Below are 16,279 nucleotides of genomic sequence, written 5' to 3'. Positions count from 1 at the left end.
TTTAATATGTTGAGCTCTCTATTGAGTAGATTGCTTGCTGCTACTGCTGCTGCTAAGTCGCGTCAGTCGTGTCCAACTGTGTGTGACCCCATAGATGGCAGCCCACCAGGCTCCCCCATCCCTGGGATTCTCCAGGCAAGAACACTGGAGTGGATTGCCATCTCCTTCTCCAATGCATGAAAGTGAAAAGTGAAAGTGAGGTCGCTCAGTCGTGTCCGACTCAGTGACCCCAGGGACTGCAGCCTACCAGGCTCCTCCGTCCATGGGATTTTCCAGGCAAGAGTACTGGAGTGGGTCGCCAGTATGTCCATTTAATTCTTCTGAGGTTTTATTTTGTTCCTTTACTCTGTTTAGATGGGAATGTATTTTTCTGTCTTTTCATTTTGCCTAATTCTTTCTGTTTATTTCTATATATTAAGTAGGTCAGATACATTTCCTGATCTTGGTGGAATGCCTTGTGTAAGAGACATCCTACCCAGCATCAGGGGACCAGAGCTATATGCTCTAGGGTCCCTCAATATAGGGTGTGTTGGCCCTCCTGTTTTGATGAGGCCAACTTCTGTGGGAATGCTGGCAGGTGGGCCTGGCCCCTGGCCTGGTTGGGTACCAGGTCTTGCCTTATGTGGTGGTTGCTGACCTACTGATGGGTCAATCTGGGTCTGAGGATCCCCTGAGCTAGTTCTGGTGCATTGGTGAGTAAGGCCATGTCCTGGTGCAGCTAACTGCAGGACTGGTGGGCCCTGTGTTTGGTGTATGCCTGCTAGTTGGTGGGTAAGCCCCCAGCACTAATAGGCTAGAAAGAAGACTCAAAAATAGTAGTTGTGAGCACCAGTATCCTCATGGTAGAATAAACTTCCAAGAATGACTCCTACCAGCATCTGTGTCCCGAGGGGCAGTCTAAGTTGTCTCCTACAATGGAAAAGCTCTCTAAGGTCAGCAAATAGGTCTGACTCAGGCTCTTTTCAAATGACTCCTTCTTCACTGGGACTCAGAGCATGTCAAATTTTGTGTGCACTTTTTGAGATTGGAGTCTCTCTTTCCCTTTGGCTCTGCTGCATGCAAGCCCCACTGGACTTCAATGCCAGATGTTTGGGGAGCTGGTCTTTCTGGTGCAGTATCCTGAATGGAGGAGCCCAACGTGAGGCTTGGACTCCTCACTTCTTGGGAATTACTGGGAGGCCACTTCTGCATTCATGATTATCCTCCCATTTGTGAGTTGCCATCCTGGGGTATGTGTTTTACTGTGACTGTACTACTGTACTGTGCTGTGACTGTACTACTCTTACCCATCTTGCAGTTCCTTTATATCTTTAGTTGCTGAAAATATTTTCTGTTAGTTGTCAGGTTGTTCTCATAGATAGTTGCTCTGTGAATAGTTGTAGTTATGGTGTGCCCATGGGAAGAGGTGATCTCAGAGTCTTCCTACTCCACCATCTTGGCCATATCCCATTTATGAACAACTAATTTTAAACAAAAGTGCCAAAGAATTCAATACAGAAAGCAACATCTTTTCAACAAATGTTGTTGAATCAACTGGATATATGTATGAAAAATGAAAAGAGTGCTACAATTAATTTTACCATTTTGTAGTTTCATTCCTTTACCTGCTTAGCAGTCTCTTTAGAGATGCTGTTTTCATTGTTAAATTGGTAACTTGTGACTTCTATTCTCTCTGTCCTCCTCTTTCTTCTTTTCTATTTGTTAGTCTCCATTAGCATGCAAACTTTGTTAGTCTTTTCTCTCAATTGAATATTTTTTCTATTTTATCATTTTCTTCTTCCTTTGGGTTAATTTGTTGTTATTTTTTACCTTCTGAAAATGAATGCTTAGCTTTATGTTTTCATTTATGTTTTATGTTTTATGCTTTCAAATATGATATTTAATGCCATAAATTTCATTTGCATAGATTTAACTACATTCTTCCAAGTTATTATATGTATTTTGATTGTATTTTATTTATTCAAAGCTTATTTTTAATTTTTAATTTGATTTCTTAAATCATGCTCTTTTTTTCTTAATTAGCCAATTTCCCTAGTTAATTGTGGATATGTCTTATTGTCCTTGCAGTTCTATGGATGATTTGTATATATTTGAGGCTGTGTTACTAAGCATATAGAAATTTAGAATTATTAACTGTTCATGAGGGATAGAAAGTTAGAAACTTTCATTTTTTTTCCTATCCTTTAACTTTCAGCTTTTCTTACCTTATTTTAAATACATTTTAAATATATCTTTGGAAGACAGCATGTATTTCAGTATAAAACTCATATTTTTAGTCCAGTCTGACAATATTTAGCTTTTTAATAATATATTTATTCTATTACTCTTGCTGCTGCCGCTGTCACCTCAGTCGTGTCTGACTCTGTGCAACCCCATAGATGGCAGCCCACCAGGCTCCCCCGTCCCTGGAATTCTCCAGGCAAGAACACTGGAGTGGGTTGCAGTTTCCTTCTCCAATGCAAGAAAGTGAAAAGTGAAAGTGAAGTTGCTCAGTCGTGCCTGACTCTATTACTCTTAATGACTATATTAATACATTTGAGTTTAAATCTGCTATCTTTTTATTAGTCTGACCTTGTATACTTTTATTTTCAATCTTTTTTTCTTCTTTATCTGAGTTGATTAAGGATTATGTAGAATTTGATTTCCCATTTTTTGGCACTTAATATTCTCTTTTATTGGTTTACTCAAGAAATGACAACTTACATTCTTAACTCATCAAAAGGCAAATATTAGCTGTTACTTTTACACTCTTCAACTCTAGTTTCTTTAAACAAAATTACTCTACTATATCTGGTATCTATAGATTCTCCTTGTTGCATGTTTGTGGTATATTTAAATCTGTTTTGGTTATTTATCCTCTCATTCATGTTACTTCACTACTTGTACTCTTGACTACTTGATCTTAATCTGTGGAACTCCTGAGAGGCTACATTTGGGGTGTTTTCTTGCAGAAACTGCTTCTGTTTGCCTCTACTGGATGCCAGGGGATAATTTTCAGCCTGTTTCAAGGCTCTCAGTTCAGGGTGAGAATCATTGGTTTCAACCTACAACATTGCTGCTGCTCACACTTCAGTACAATGGTTTTAGTGCCTGGTTGGCCTCTGTGCTAAGTCGCTTCAGTTGTATCTGACTCTTGGTGACCCTATGAGCTGTAGCCCACCAGGGTCCTCTGTCCAGGGGATTCTCAACCAAGAATACTAGAGTGGGTTGCCATGCCTTCTTCGAGGGGATCTTCTTGACCCAGGGATCAAACTCGCAGCTCTTTACATCTACTGCATTGGCAGATGGGTTCTTTACCACTAGTGCCACCTGGAAAACCCTGGTTAGCATCCAGATCAAGGCAATTTCATCCTTCCTTGCCATTCATATCTGCAGCTCCCAGCCAGCTGCACTAAACATTTTATTGGGAAAGGAGATTCTTTGGAAAACATTACATTGTCTCGCTAATCCAGTAAAGCCTTTAAAGTGTACTTTATCCAATATCTATTTATTTGACTGCAGAAGGGAGCTTAAGACCTCTTAGTCCCCCATTTGGAAGGAATTCAGTTCAGTTCAGTTCAGTCGCTCAGTCGTGTCCGACTCTGCGACCCCATGAATCGCAGCACACCAGGCCTCCCTGTCCATCACCAACTCCCGGAGTTCACTCAGACTCACGTCCATCAAGTCGGTGATGCCATCCAGCCATCTCATCCTCTGTCGTTCCCTCTCCTCCTGCCCCCAATCCCTCCCAGCATCAGAGTCTTTTCCAATGAGTAAACTCTTTGCATGAGGTGGCCAAAGTACTGGAGTTTCAGCTTTAGCATCATTCCTTCCAAAGAAATCCCAGGGCTGATCTCCTTCAGAATGGACTGGTTGGATCTCCTTGCAGTCCAAGGGACTCTCAAGAGTCTTCTCCAACACCACAGTTCAAAAGCATCAATTCTTTGGCGCTCAGCCTTCTTCACAGTCCAACTCTCACATACATACATGACCACAGGAAAAACCATAGCCTTGACTAGACGGACCTTTGTTGGCAAAGTAATGTCTCTGTTTTTGAATATGCTATCTAGGTTGGTCATAACTTTCCTTCCAAGGAGTAAGCGTCTTTTAATTTCATGGCTGCAGTCACCATCTGCAGTGATTTTGGAGCCCCCAAAAATAAAGTCTGACACTGTTTCCACTGTTTCCCCATCTGTTTGCCATGAAGTGATGGGACCGGATGCCATGATCTTCATTTTCTGAATGTTGAGCTTTAAGCCAACTTTTTCACTCTCCACTTTCACTTTCATCAAGAGGCTTTTTTAGTGGCACTGATTTGTTGTTATTTGTCTAATTTCAGTGGGGCAGGGATATCAGGTTATTACTGAATCAGTTTTTTTGCAACCTGTCACTGCAACAGAAGGATAATAATATTTCATATTGTGAGGGATTCACATCATATTACACAATCATTTTTTCACTATATAAATTGATGGAGGAAACAAGTGATGTATATAGTCTTCAACTATACATAAACTTTAGTTTGCTGAAGTGTAAAATATATATTTGTAAATTTAGACTTGATAGAATTAATTATTACAGTTATTTCATTCATCATTTTAAAAAGGAATTACTTACTGGCTTTTTGTATTCTCATATTTTGACTTTCTTTCTCAATTAAGAGATCAGTTAGTCATAAATGAATTATTAGATGCCATGTTCAAGTATTCTGAAGATTTTCCTTTATTTTGTCTGACACAGTTGTCACAGACCATTGTGGGGTAATTATATGACACTAAATCTATAAATAGATAGTTATCTTTAGGCATACATTTAGGTGTACACCAAATACAGTATGTTTGTATGTGTATGTATATATACCATGTCTATTTCATATCTAGCAAAAGTTTTAATCTGGCTTAGACCTTTAAATTTTCTTTCAGTAAATAGCATATAAAAATAATTTTTCCATTACATTGTTTTTTTTCCAAGTTAAAAATTTTGTTTATATTAGTAAAAGCTGTATTACTATAAATCAATGATTATTAACAAGGGGCAATTTTGTAGTGACATTTTTGGCACTGTCTGGAGATGTTTTGGTTGTCATACTGGGTCAGAGAAGGTACAACAGGCATCAACTGGGTAGAGACCAGGAATACTGTTAAACATTCATCAATGAACAGGACAGATCCTGAAACAAAGAATGATCTTGTTCCTAACATCTCTTTAGGCTGATGTCAAGAAACCATGCTCTAAATAGGCTTATATTATGATTTAGTTGATATAGCAATCTTGATTGATCATTGTGATTGAAGACCCAATATTTTTGCTCCACAGTTTTTGTATGAAGCCTAACGAAGAGTTGTACATATGGATGGGAAAGTTATAAACTTATATTTAGACATAGTCAAGCTGATAATTTCAGTATTTTAAATTATGCAGCATGATGACATCACAGTGAAAAGACCACATTTGAGAGGTGCTAGGTAGATATGTCACCCCTGTGTCTGGTTCCCTATTGGTGTTTCCTGTCCAGGATCTGTCATGGACAGCAGAGGATCCCATCTTTGGCTGGGACAAAGCAGGTAGACTGAGCAGAAAGGCTCCTGCACTTATATCTCCTTCATCCAATTCTTTTTCCTACCTTTTTCTGTAAACAATTTTCAGAATCTATCTAGTACTATGAAAAGACTCACATGCTTCACTTAAATAGACTTTTCTTTAAGTTATAAAAACCATGAATTTTCTTTTTAGTTTTCTAAAACTCTGTGAGGTTTAAACTTTAAAAAGGCTGCCTTTTCACCTTGCTAATAGTTTCCTTTGATGTGCAGAAGCTTTTAAGGTTAATTAGGTCCCATTTGTTTATTTTTGCTTTTATTTCCAATATTCTGGGAGGTGGGTCATAGAGGATCCTGCTGTGATGTATGTCGGAGAGTGTTTTGCCTATGTTCTCCTCTAGGAGTTTTATAGTTTCTGGTCTTACGTTTAGATCTTTAATCCATTTTGAGTTTATTTTTGTGTATGGTGTTAGAAAGTGTTCTAGTTTCATTCTTTTACAAGTGGTTGACCAGATTTCCCAGCACCACTTGTTAAAGAGATTGTCTTTAATCCATTGTATATTCTTGCCTCCTTTGTCAAAGATAAGGTGTCCATATGTGCATGGATTTATCTCTGGGCTTTCTGTTTTGTTCCATTGATCTATATTTCTGTCTTTGTGCCAGTACCATACTATCTTGATAACTGTGGCTTTGTAGTAGAGCATGAAGTCAGGTAGGTTGATTCCTCCAGTTCCATTCTTCTTTCTCAAGATCGCTTTGGCTATTCAAGGTTTTTTGTATTTCCATACAAATTGTGAAATTATTTGTTCTAGCTCTGTGAAGAATGCTGTTGGTAGCTTGATAGGGATTGCATTGAATCTATAGATTGCTTTGGGTAGTATACTCATTTTCACTATATTGATTCTTCCAATCCATGAACATGGTATATTTCTCCATCTATTAGTGTCCTCTTTGATTTCTCTCACCAGTGTTTTATAGTTTTCTATATATAGGTCTTTAGTTTCTTTTTTATTTTATTTTATTTTTAAACTTTACATAACTGTATTAGTTTTGCCAAATATCAAAATGAATCCGCCACAGGTATACATGTGTTCCCCATCCTGAACCCTCCTCCCTCCTCCCTCCCCATTCCATCCCTCTGGGTCGTCCCAGTGCACCAGCCCCAATCATCCAGTACCGTGCATCGAACCTGGACTGGCAACTCGTTTCATACAAGATATTTTACATGTTTCAATGCCATTCTCCCAAATCTTCCTGCCCTCTCCCTCTCCAACAGAGTCCATAAGACTGTTCTATACATCAGTGTCTCTTTTGCTGTCTCGTACACAGGGTTATTGTTACCATCTTTCTAAATTCCATATATATGCGTTAGTATACTGTATTGGTGTTTTTCTTTCTGGCTTAATTCACTCTGTATAATAGGCTCCAGTTTCATCCACCTCATTAGAACTGATTCAAATGTATTCTTTTTAATGGCTGAGTAATACTCCATTGTGTATATGTACCACAGCTTTCTTATCCATTCATCTGCTGATGGACATCTAGGTCGCTTCCATGTCCTGGCTATTATAAACAGTGCTGTGATGAACATTGGGGTACACGTGTCTCTTTCCCTTCTGGTTTCCTCAGTGTGTATGCCCAGCAGTGGGATTGCTGGATCATAAGGCAGTTCTATTTCCAGTTTTTTAAGGACTCTCCACACTGTTCTCCATAGTGGCTGTACTAGTTTGCATTCCCACCAACAGTGTAAGAGGGTTCCCTTTTCTCCACACCCTCTCCAGCATTTATTACTTGTAGACTTTTGGATCGCAGCCGTTCTGACTGGTGTGAAATGGTACCTCATAGTGGTTTTGATTTGCATTTCTCTGATAATGAGTGATGTTGAGCATCTTTTCATGTGTTTGTTAGCCATCTGTATGTCTTCTTTGGAGAAATGTCTATTTAGTTCTTTGACCCATTTTTTGATTGGGTCATTTATTTTTCTGGAGTTGAGCTGTAGGAGTTGCTTGTATATTCTCGAGATTAGTTGTTTGTCAGTTGCTTCATTTGCTATTATCTTCTCCCATTCTGAAGGCTGTCTTTTCACCTTGCTAATAGTTTCCTTTGATGTGCAGAAGCTTTTAAGGTTAATTAGGTCCCATTTGCTTATTTTTGCTTTTATTTCCAATATTCTGGGAGGTGGGTCATAGAGGATCCTGCTGTGATGTATGTCAGAGACTGTTTTGCCTATGTTCTCCTCTAGGAGTTTTATAGTTTCTGGTCTTACATTTAGATCTTTAATCCATTTTGAGTTTATTTTTGTGTATGGTGTTAGAAAGTCTAGTTTCATTCTTTTACAAGTGGTTGACCAGTTTTCCCAGCACCACTTGTTAAAGAGATTGTCTTTAATCCATTGTATATTCTTGCCTCCTTTGTCAAAGATAAGGTGTCCATATGTGCGTGGATTTATCTCTGGGCTTTCTGTTTTGTTCCATTGATCTATATTTCTGTCTTTGTGCCAGTACCATACTGTCTTGATAACTGTGGCTTTGTAGTAGAGCCTGAAGTCAGGTAGGCTGATTCCTCCAGTTCCATTCTTCTTTCTCAAGATCGCTTTGGCTATTCGAGGTTTTTTGTTTTTCCATACAAATTGTGAAATTATTTGTTCTAGCTCTGTGAAGAATGCTGTTGGTAGCTTGATTGGGATTGCATTGAATCTATAGATTGCTTTGGGTAGTATACTCATTTTCACTATATTGATTCTTCCAATCCATGAACATGGTCTATTTCTCCATCTGTTAGTGTCCTCTTTGATTTCTTTCACCAGTGTTTTATAGTTTTCTATATATAGGTCTTTAGTTTCTTTAGGTAGATATATTCCTAGGTATTTTATTCTTTCCGTTGCAATGGTGAATGGAATTGTTTCCTTAATTTCTCTTTCTGTTTTCTCATTATTAGTGTATAGGAATGCAAGGGATTTCTGTGTGTTGATTTTATATCCTGCAACTTTACTATAGTCATTGATTAGTTCTAGTAATTTTCTGGTGGAGTCTTTAGGGCCAAAGAGCTAAATAGACATTTCTCCAAAGAAGACATACAGATGGCTAACAAACACATGAAAAGATGCTCAACATCACTCATTATCAGAGAAATGCAAATCAAAACCACTATGAGGTACTATTTCACACCAGTCAGAATGGCTGCGATCCAAAAGTCTACAAGCAATAAATGCTGGAGAGGGTGCGGAGAAAAAGGAACCCTCTTACACTGTTGGTGGGAATGCAAACTAGTACAGCCACTATGGAGAACAGTGTGGAGATTCCTTAAAAAACTGGAAATAGACATGCCTTATGATCCAGCAATCCCACTGCTGGGCATACACACTGAGGAAACCAGAAGGGAAAGAGACACGTGTACCCCAATGTTCATTGCAGCACTGTTTATAATAGCCAGGACATGGAAGCGACCTAGATGTCCATCAGCAGATGAATGGATGAGAAAGCTGTGGTACATATACACAATGGAGTACTACTCAGCCATTAAAAAGAACACATTTGAATCAGTTCTAATGAGGTGGATGAAACTGGAGCCTATTATACAGAGTGAATTAAGCCAGAAAGAAAAACACCAATACAGTATACTAACGCATATATATGGAATTTAGAAAGATGGTAACAATAACCCTGTGTACGAGACAGCAAAAGAGACACTGATGTATAGAACAGTCTTATGGACTCTGTTGGAGAGGGAGAGGGCAGGAAGATTTGGGAGAATGGCATTGAAACATGTGTAATATCATGTATGAAACGAGTTGCCAGTCCAGGTTCGATGCACGATACTGGATGCTTGGGGCTAGTGCACTGGGACGACCCAGAGGGATGGTGTGGGGAGGGAGGAGGGAGGAGGGTTCAGGATGGGGAGCACATGTATACCTGTGGCGGATTCATTTTGATGTCTGGCAAAACTAATACAGTGTTTCAGGTTTAAAAATAAAATAAAAATAAATTAAAATAAATAATCCTTAAAAAGAAATTTGAAATGCAACTTACTAGAAAGACATTCTATATGGAGAGATATTTCACTACATACAGGTGAACAGTACTCCCAGAGAGCAATCTTTTTTAAAACCTTTTTTATTTTTTTAATGATTGTGTTGTTTTTAGCAATTAATATCTGTTGAGCTGAATATATCAATATGTTTATCTGACCTACATTGTTTTTTCTTCTTTTGCATCTCTGTTTTTTAAAATTGGAGGATAATAGCTTTACATTATTGTGTTGGATTCTGCCATCAACAATTGAAATCAACCATTATATATATATATATATCCCCTCACTCTTTAGCTTCCTTCCCAATGTGCCCCCATCCAACTTATCTAGTCTGTCACAGAGAGCCTGGCTGAGCTCTGTGTTACATAGCAACTTCCCACTAGCTACCTATTTTTACACATGGTAGTGTATGTATATCAATACTAATTTCTCAATTCTTGCCACCCTCTCTTTCTCCTGCTGTGTCTGCAAGTCTGTTCTCCATGTCTGTCTCTATTCCTGTCCTAAAATAGATTCATCACTAACATTTTTCTAGATTCCATATATATTTAATATACAATATTTGTGTTTCTCTTTCTGACTTACTTTATTCTCTATAACTGGTTCTACATTCATCCACCTCAGTTCAGCTGATTAGCACTCCTTCCTTTTCATGGTTGAGTAATATTCCATTCTATTCTAACACAACTTCTTTATCCACTTATCTGTCAATGGACATCTAGGTTGCTCCCATGTCCTAGATACTGTAAATAGTGCTGCAATGAACATTGGGGTACATACGTCTTTTTGAATTCTGATTTTGTCAGGGTATATGCCCAGTAGTGTAATTGCTGCATTATATGTGATTCACTGGTGGCTCAGATGTAAAGAGTCTGCCTACAATGTGGGAGACCTGAGTTAAATCTCTGGATTGAGAGGATCCCTTGGAGAAGGAAATGGCAACCCACTCCAGTGTTCTTGCCTGGAAAATCCCATGACTAGAGGAGGCTGGTGGGTTACAGTCCATAAGGTCACAAAGAGTTGGACACGACTGAGTGACTTCACTTTCATGGTAGTTTCTTTCCTGGTTCTTTAAGTAATATCCATTCTCTTCTCCATTGTGGCAACCTCACTTCCCACCAACAGTGCATAGAGTTCCCTTTTCTCCACAAAGCCTCCAGTATTTATTGTTTATAGATTTTTTAATGATGGTCATTCTGACTGGTGTAAGGTGATACCTCATTGTAGTTTTGATTTGAGTATCTCTAATAATGAGCAACGTACCTTTTCAGGTTTTTGTTGGCCATCTGTATGTCTTCATTGGAGAAAAGTTTTGCCCATTTTTTTTTTTTTTTTTTAGATTTGTATGTTCTGCCCATTTTTCATTGAGTTGTTTGTTTATCTGCATAAGCCACTTGTGTATTTTGGAGATTAATACTTTGTCAGTTGTTTTATTTGAAAATATTTTCTCAAAATCTGAGTGTTGTCTTTTCAGTTTTTTATAGTTTTCTTTGCTGTGAAAAATCTTTGGGCCTTATTTGTTTATTTTTGCTTTTATTTCTATTACTCTAGGAGGCGGGTCAAAGAGGATGATGATGCAATTAATGTCAAAGAGTATTCTGCCTATGTTTTCCAGTAAGAGTTTTAGTTTTATAGTTTCTGGCATTACATTTAAGTCTTTAATACATTTTGAGTTTATTTTTTAATATGGTGTTAGGAAGTATTCTAATTTCATTCTTTTACCAGTAGCTGTTCAGTTTTACCAGCGCCATTTATTGAAAAGGTTGTCTTTTCTCCATCATATATAGTTGCTTGTAGTAGTCTCTTATGATCCTTTTCATTTCCGCATTATCTGTTGTAACCTCTCCCTTTTCACTTCTAATTTTATTGATTTGTGTAGTCCTTTTTTTCTTGATGATTCTGACTAATGGTTTGTCAATTTTATCTTCTCAAAGAACTAGGCTTTAGCTTTATTGATCTTTGTTACTCTTTCATTTATTTCACATATATTTCATATATTTCATTTATTTTTGCTCTGATCTTTGATTTCTTTCCTTCCACTAACTTTGGGTTTTGTTGTTGTTGTTCTTCTTCTTTTTCTAGTTGCTTTAAGTGTAAGGTTGTTTATTTGATTTTTTCTTGTTCCTTGAGTTAGGTTTGTATTGGTGTGAACTTCCCTCTTAGCACTGCTTTTGCTTCATCCCATAGGTTATAGATTGTCATGTTTTCCTTGTCATTTATTTATAGATTATTTTTTTACTTTCCTGTTTGATTTCTTCAATGACCTCTTGGTTAGTTAGAAGTGTATTGGGTAGCCTTCATGTGTTTGTGTTCCTGTTTTTTATATTTAATCTCTTAGTGTTGTGGTAATAAAAATGCTTGTTATTTCATATATTTCATTTATTTCTGCTCCGATCTTTGATTTCTTTCCTTCCACTACCTTTTAGTTTTGTTGTTGTTGTTGCTCTTCTTTTTTTTAGTTGCTTTAGGTGTAAGGTTACTTATTTGATCTTTTCTTGTTCCTTGAGTTAGGTTTGTATTGCTATGAACTTACGTCTTAGCACTGCTTTTGCTTAATCCCATAAGTTATAGATTGTCATGTTTTCCTTGTCATTTGTTTATAGATTTGTTTTATTTTCTGTTTGATTTCTTCAGTGACCTCTTGGTTAGTTAGGAGTGTATTGAGTAGCCTTCATGTGTTTGTCTTCCTGTTAATTGATACTTAATCTTACAGTTTTGTGGTCAGAAAAAAAATGTTTGATATGACTTCAATGTTCTTAAATTTATAAAGAATTGATGTGTGACCCAAGATGTGATATATCTTGGAGAATCTCCCATGTGCACTTTAGAAAAAAGTGTATTCTGCTTCTTTTGATGGAATGTCCTGAAAATATCAATAGGTTGATCTGGTCTGATGGGTCATTTAGGGCTTGCATTTCCTTATTAATTTTTCCTCTGGATGATCTGACCATTGATGTGAGTGGAGTGTTAAAGTCCCCTACTATTACTGTGGTACTGTTGATTTCCCTTTTCATAACTGTTAGCTTTTGCCTTATGTATTGAGCTGCTTCTATGTTGGGTGCACATATATTTATAATTGCTATATCTTCTTCTTGAATTGAATCCTTGATCATTATGTAGCGTTCTTCTTTGTCTCTTGTAATAATCTTTATTTTAAAGTTTATTTTATCTGATATGAGTTATAGTACTCCAATTATCTTTTGATTCCCATTTGCATGGAATATCTTTTTCCAGGCTCACTTTCAGTCTGTAGGTGTCCCTAGGTTGAAGTTAATTTCTTGTAGACAGCATACATCTAGGTCTTGCTTTTTGTATCCATTCAGCCAGTCTATGTCTTTTTGTTGGAGTGTTTAATCCATTAACATTTAAGGTAACTATTAATATGTCCAATCTTATTACCATTTACTTTATTGTTTTGGGTTTGCATTTGTAGGTGTTTTTCTTTTCTTGTGTTCTCTGCCTAAAGAAGTTCCTTTAGCAATTATTGTCAAGCTGGTTTGGTGGTGCTGAATTTTCTTAACCTTTGCTAATGTGTACAGCTTTTGATTTCTCCATTGAATCTGAACAAGATCCTTGCTTTGTAGTGTAATCTTAGTTGTAGTTTTTCTTTTTTTTCCCTTTCAGCACTTTAAGTATATCCTGTCGCTTCCTTCTGGCCTACAAATTTTCACTGAAAGATCAGCTGTTAACCTTATGGGAGTTCCTTTGTATGTTGTTGCTTTTCCCTTGCTGCTTTTGATATTTTTGTGTGTTTGTGTTTAATTTTTGTTTGTGCTTAATATGTGTCTTGGTGTGTTTCTCTCTGAGTTTGCCTGTATGGGGCTCCTTTTGGATTACTGGAGTTGGGTGGCTATTTCCTTTCCCATGTTAGAGAAGTTCTTGACTATCGTCTCCTCAAATATTTTCTTATGCCCTTTATTTTTCTCTTCTTTCTCTGGGACCCCTGTAATTCAAATGTTGGTGCACTTAAAGTTGTTTCAGTGCTTTCTGAGACTGTTGTCATTTCTTCTCATCCTTTCTTTTTCTTTTTTATTCTATTCTGCTTCAGTTATTTCTACCATTCTATCTTCCAGCTCACTTATCTATTCTTCTGCCTCAGTTATTCTACTATTAGTTTTCTCTAGTGTATTTTTTATTTCAGTTATTGTGTTGTTCATTGCTGATTGTTCATTATTTCTAGGTCCTTTTTAAACATTTCCTGTATTTTTTCAATCCATGCATCAATTCTATTTATCTGTGCCTCCATTCTGAGATTTTGGATCATTTTTACTATCATTACTCTGAATTTTTTTCAGGTAGACTGCCTATTTCCTCTTCATTTGTTTGGTCTTGTGGATTTTTAATTTGCTCCTTCATCTGCTGCAAGTTTTCTGTCTTCTCATTTTGTTTAACTTATTGTGTTTGGGGTCTCCTTTCAACAGGATGTAAGATTGTAGTTCCTCTTGCTTGTGGAGTCTTCCCTCAATGGGTGGGGTTGGATCAGTGCCTTGAATAGATTCCTGGTGGGTGAAACTGGTGCCTATGTTCTGATTGGTGAAACTGGATCTGGTGCCTCTGATGGGCAGTGCTGCATCCAGTGTTTTTTTTTTTTTTTTTTTTTTTCTGTAGGGGAGGTGGTGTCTGTGAGCTTAGTATAGCTTCAAGCTATACTGTTTGCTAATGGGTGGGGTTGTGTTCCTTTTTTCTAGTTGTTTGGCATGAGGTGTCCAGCACTGGAACTTTCTGGCTGTTGGGTGTAGCCAGGTCTTAGTGTTGGGATGAGGCCTTTGGAAGAACTTTCTCTAGTTAATATTCCATGGGGTCAGGAGTTCTCTTGTGGTCCAACATCCTGGATTCAGGTCTCTCACCTTAAAAGTTCAGGTCCAACCCATTGCTGGAGCACCAAGGCTCCATGAACTATTTGGCACAGAAGATAAAGAAAAAGAAAAAAAATCAATCAAACAAGAAAATAACATGTAGACAGAACCCCCAAAAATATAGTAAAAGCAAAACTAAGCAAAAACACCCAAAGAAATGCACACTCAAACTCACAAAAAGAAGAGGAAAGAAAAAAAAAAAGGAAACAAAAAAGAAGAGAGCTATTGAACCAATAAAGAAACCCATAAATGTAAAACACTGAAAGATAAATTAGCAAAAACATAGCACCAAGATGAAATCAAATGTGGAGAGTAAACTTAAAAAAAGGCAAATAAAGCATAAAACATATACACCAATAAAACAAAAGAAAAAAATGTAAAAACAAAACAGAGAAGAAAACTAGAGAAAAATACAAGGAAGTAAAGTAAAAATAGAGAAATATAAAATATAGTTAAAAATAAGATTAAAAACAAAGTAAAACAAAGAAAAAGATAAAAACAGAAAAAATGCAATATAATGAAAAAGTACAGTAGAAATAGGGGAAAAATAAAATACATTTATTTAAAAATAATGTGCAAGAAAATAAAAAATAAAAAGTAAAAAACAATAATTAAAAAATCAACAATAAAAAACAAAATACAAAAATTACATATATACATAGAGAGATAAAGAATGGTATAAAGATAAAGAGTGGATAAATTGGGAAGTAAGAAGACAATTTTCCTGTGGCCTCAGCTGTCAGTTTCCTTGCCCCCACAGTGAGGCTCCAGCCAATCTATCTTCTCAGGACGTCCTCTAATATTTCTAGGAATGTCTCTAGACCTGCTGTGGGCACTGTGGGGCCAGCTCAGATTCTGATTTGGCATTATTTTACCTTGTGCTTACTTCCAAAGTTCACAGTTGCCCCTGAATTCCACAGCTTCAAATATGGGAACACTCATTGTCTACTGAGATATTCCTCAGATGCAGAGTTTACCAAGACAATTGCAAGGATTTACTCCACTACTCTTGTCACTGCATGCGCAAATTCCCTTCATCTTGTTTGGTCACACAGCTCCTGGTGCTCAGCTTTGCTTTTGTCCAAGTTTTGTTTGTCCTACTGTTTGTAGGCCACCCTCCATTGTCTGTTCCCTGTCCAGACAAAAGGGGCAAAAGCAGCAGCTAAGGCTGATTAGGGCTCACTTGCTCACTCAAGCCAGGGGGAGGGAGGGAAACAGCAGACACAATTGGGAAGTGTTGGTAGTGCCTGTGGTGGCAGAAGCCTGTAGGAAGTTGCTACAGCCTGAGGCAAACTGCATTCTCCCAGGGAAGTTGGCTCTAGGTCATGGGTCCCTTGGCAGTGCCAAGCTGCACAAGCTCCCTGGAAGGTATGGGCAGTGACCTGTGCTTGCTCACAGCTCAGTGGCAATGGCAGTGGCTGAAACACTCACTTCTAGGGTCAGAGATAACAGTTGCAGTTTGTACTGCTGCTGGCACTTGTCTCTGGCACTTGCGGAGGTGTGGTTCTGTCATCTGTGGCCTCGTGAAGTTTGAGGGTCCCTGAGATAATGATCTCTTGCCATTGTGGCAGGCCCAGGCTTTTTCCTTGACTCCCTCAGCTATGTAGTACTAGCCCCCTCAGACTGTCTTCATGGCAGGCAACCCCAGTTCTCTCCCTGGGATCTGAGCTCTGAAGCCTGAGCCTGGCACCAAGCCCCAACCTGCCCTGTGTACATGCAGACAACATCTCAAACTAGTGGGAACTGGCCAGCACTGACCTCTGTGTGGAGTTCTCTCCCTTTTCCCTCTGCACACCTGTTGCTGTGCTCACTTCTGAGGCTCCAAAGCTCTCCTATGTGCCTGCCCATGAGGGTTTCCAAGTGTGCAGAAACTTTTCC

At 37.9% G+C, this 16,279-nt stretch overlaps 1 protein-coding gene across 4 annotated transcripts in view; it reads left to right on the top strand.

The window, feature by feature from the left end:
- OCA2 (OCA2 melanosomal transmembrane protein) overlaps window positions 1–16,279 on the top strand; it is a 317,417-nt gene that overhangs the window by 262,425 nt on the left and 38,713 nt on the right. The gene's annotated exons all lie outside the window — the stretch shown is intronic.

This window comes from Bubalus bubalis, chromosome 2 (genome assembly GCF_019923935.1).
Source record: "Bubalus bubalis isolate 160015118507 breed Murrah chromosome 2, NDDB_SH_1, whole genome shotgun sequence".
NCBI lineage: Eukaryota > Metazoa > Chordata > Mammalia > Artiodactyla > Bovidae > Bubalus > Bubalus bubalis.
Note: the sequence above shows the minus strand (reverse complement) of the source record. Positions and strands in the feature narration are given on the sequence as shown.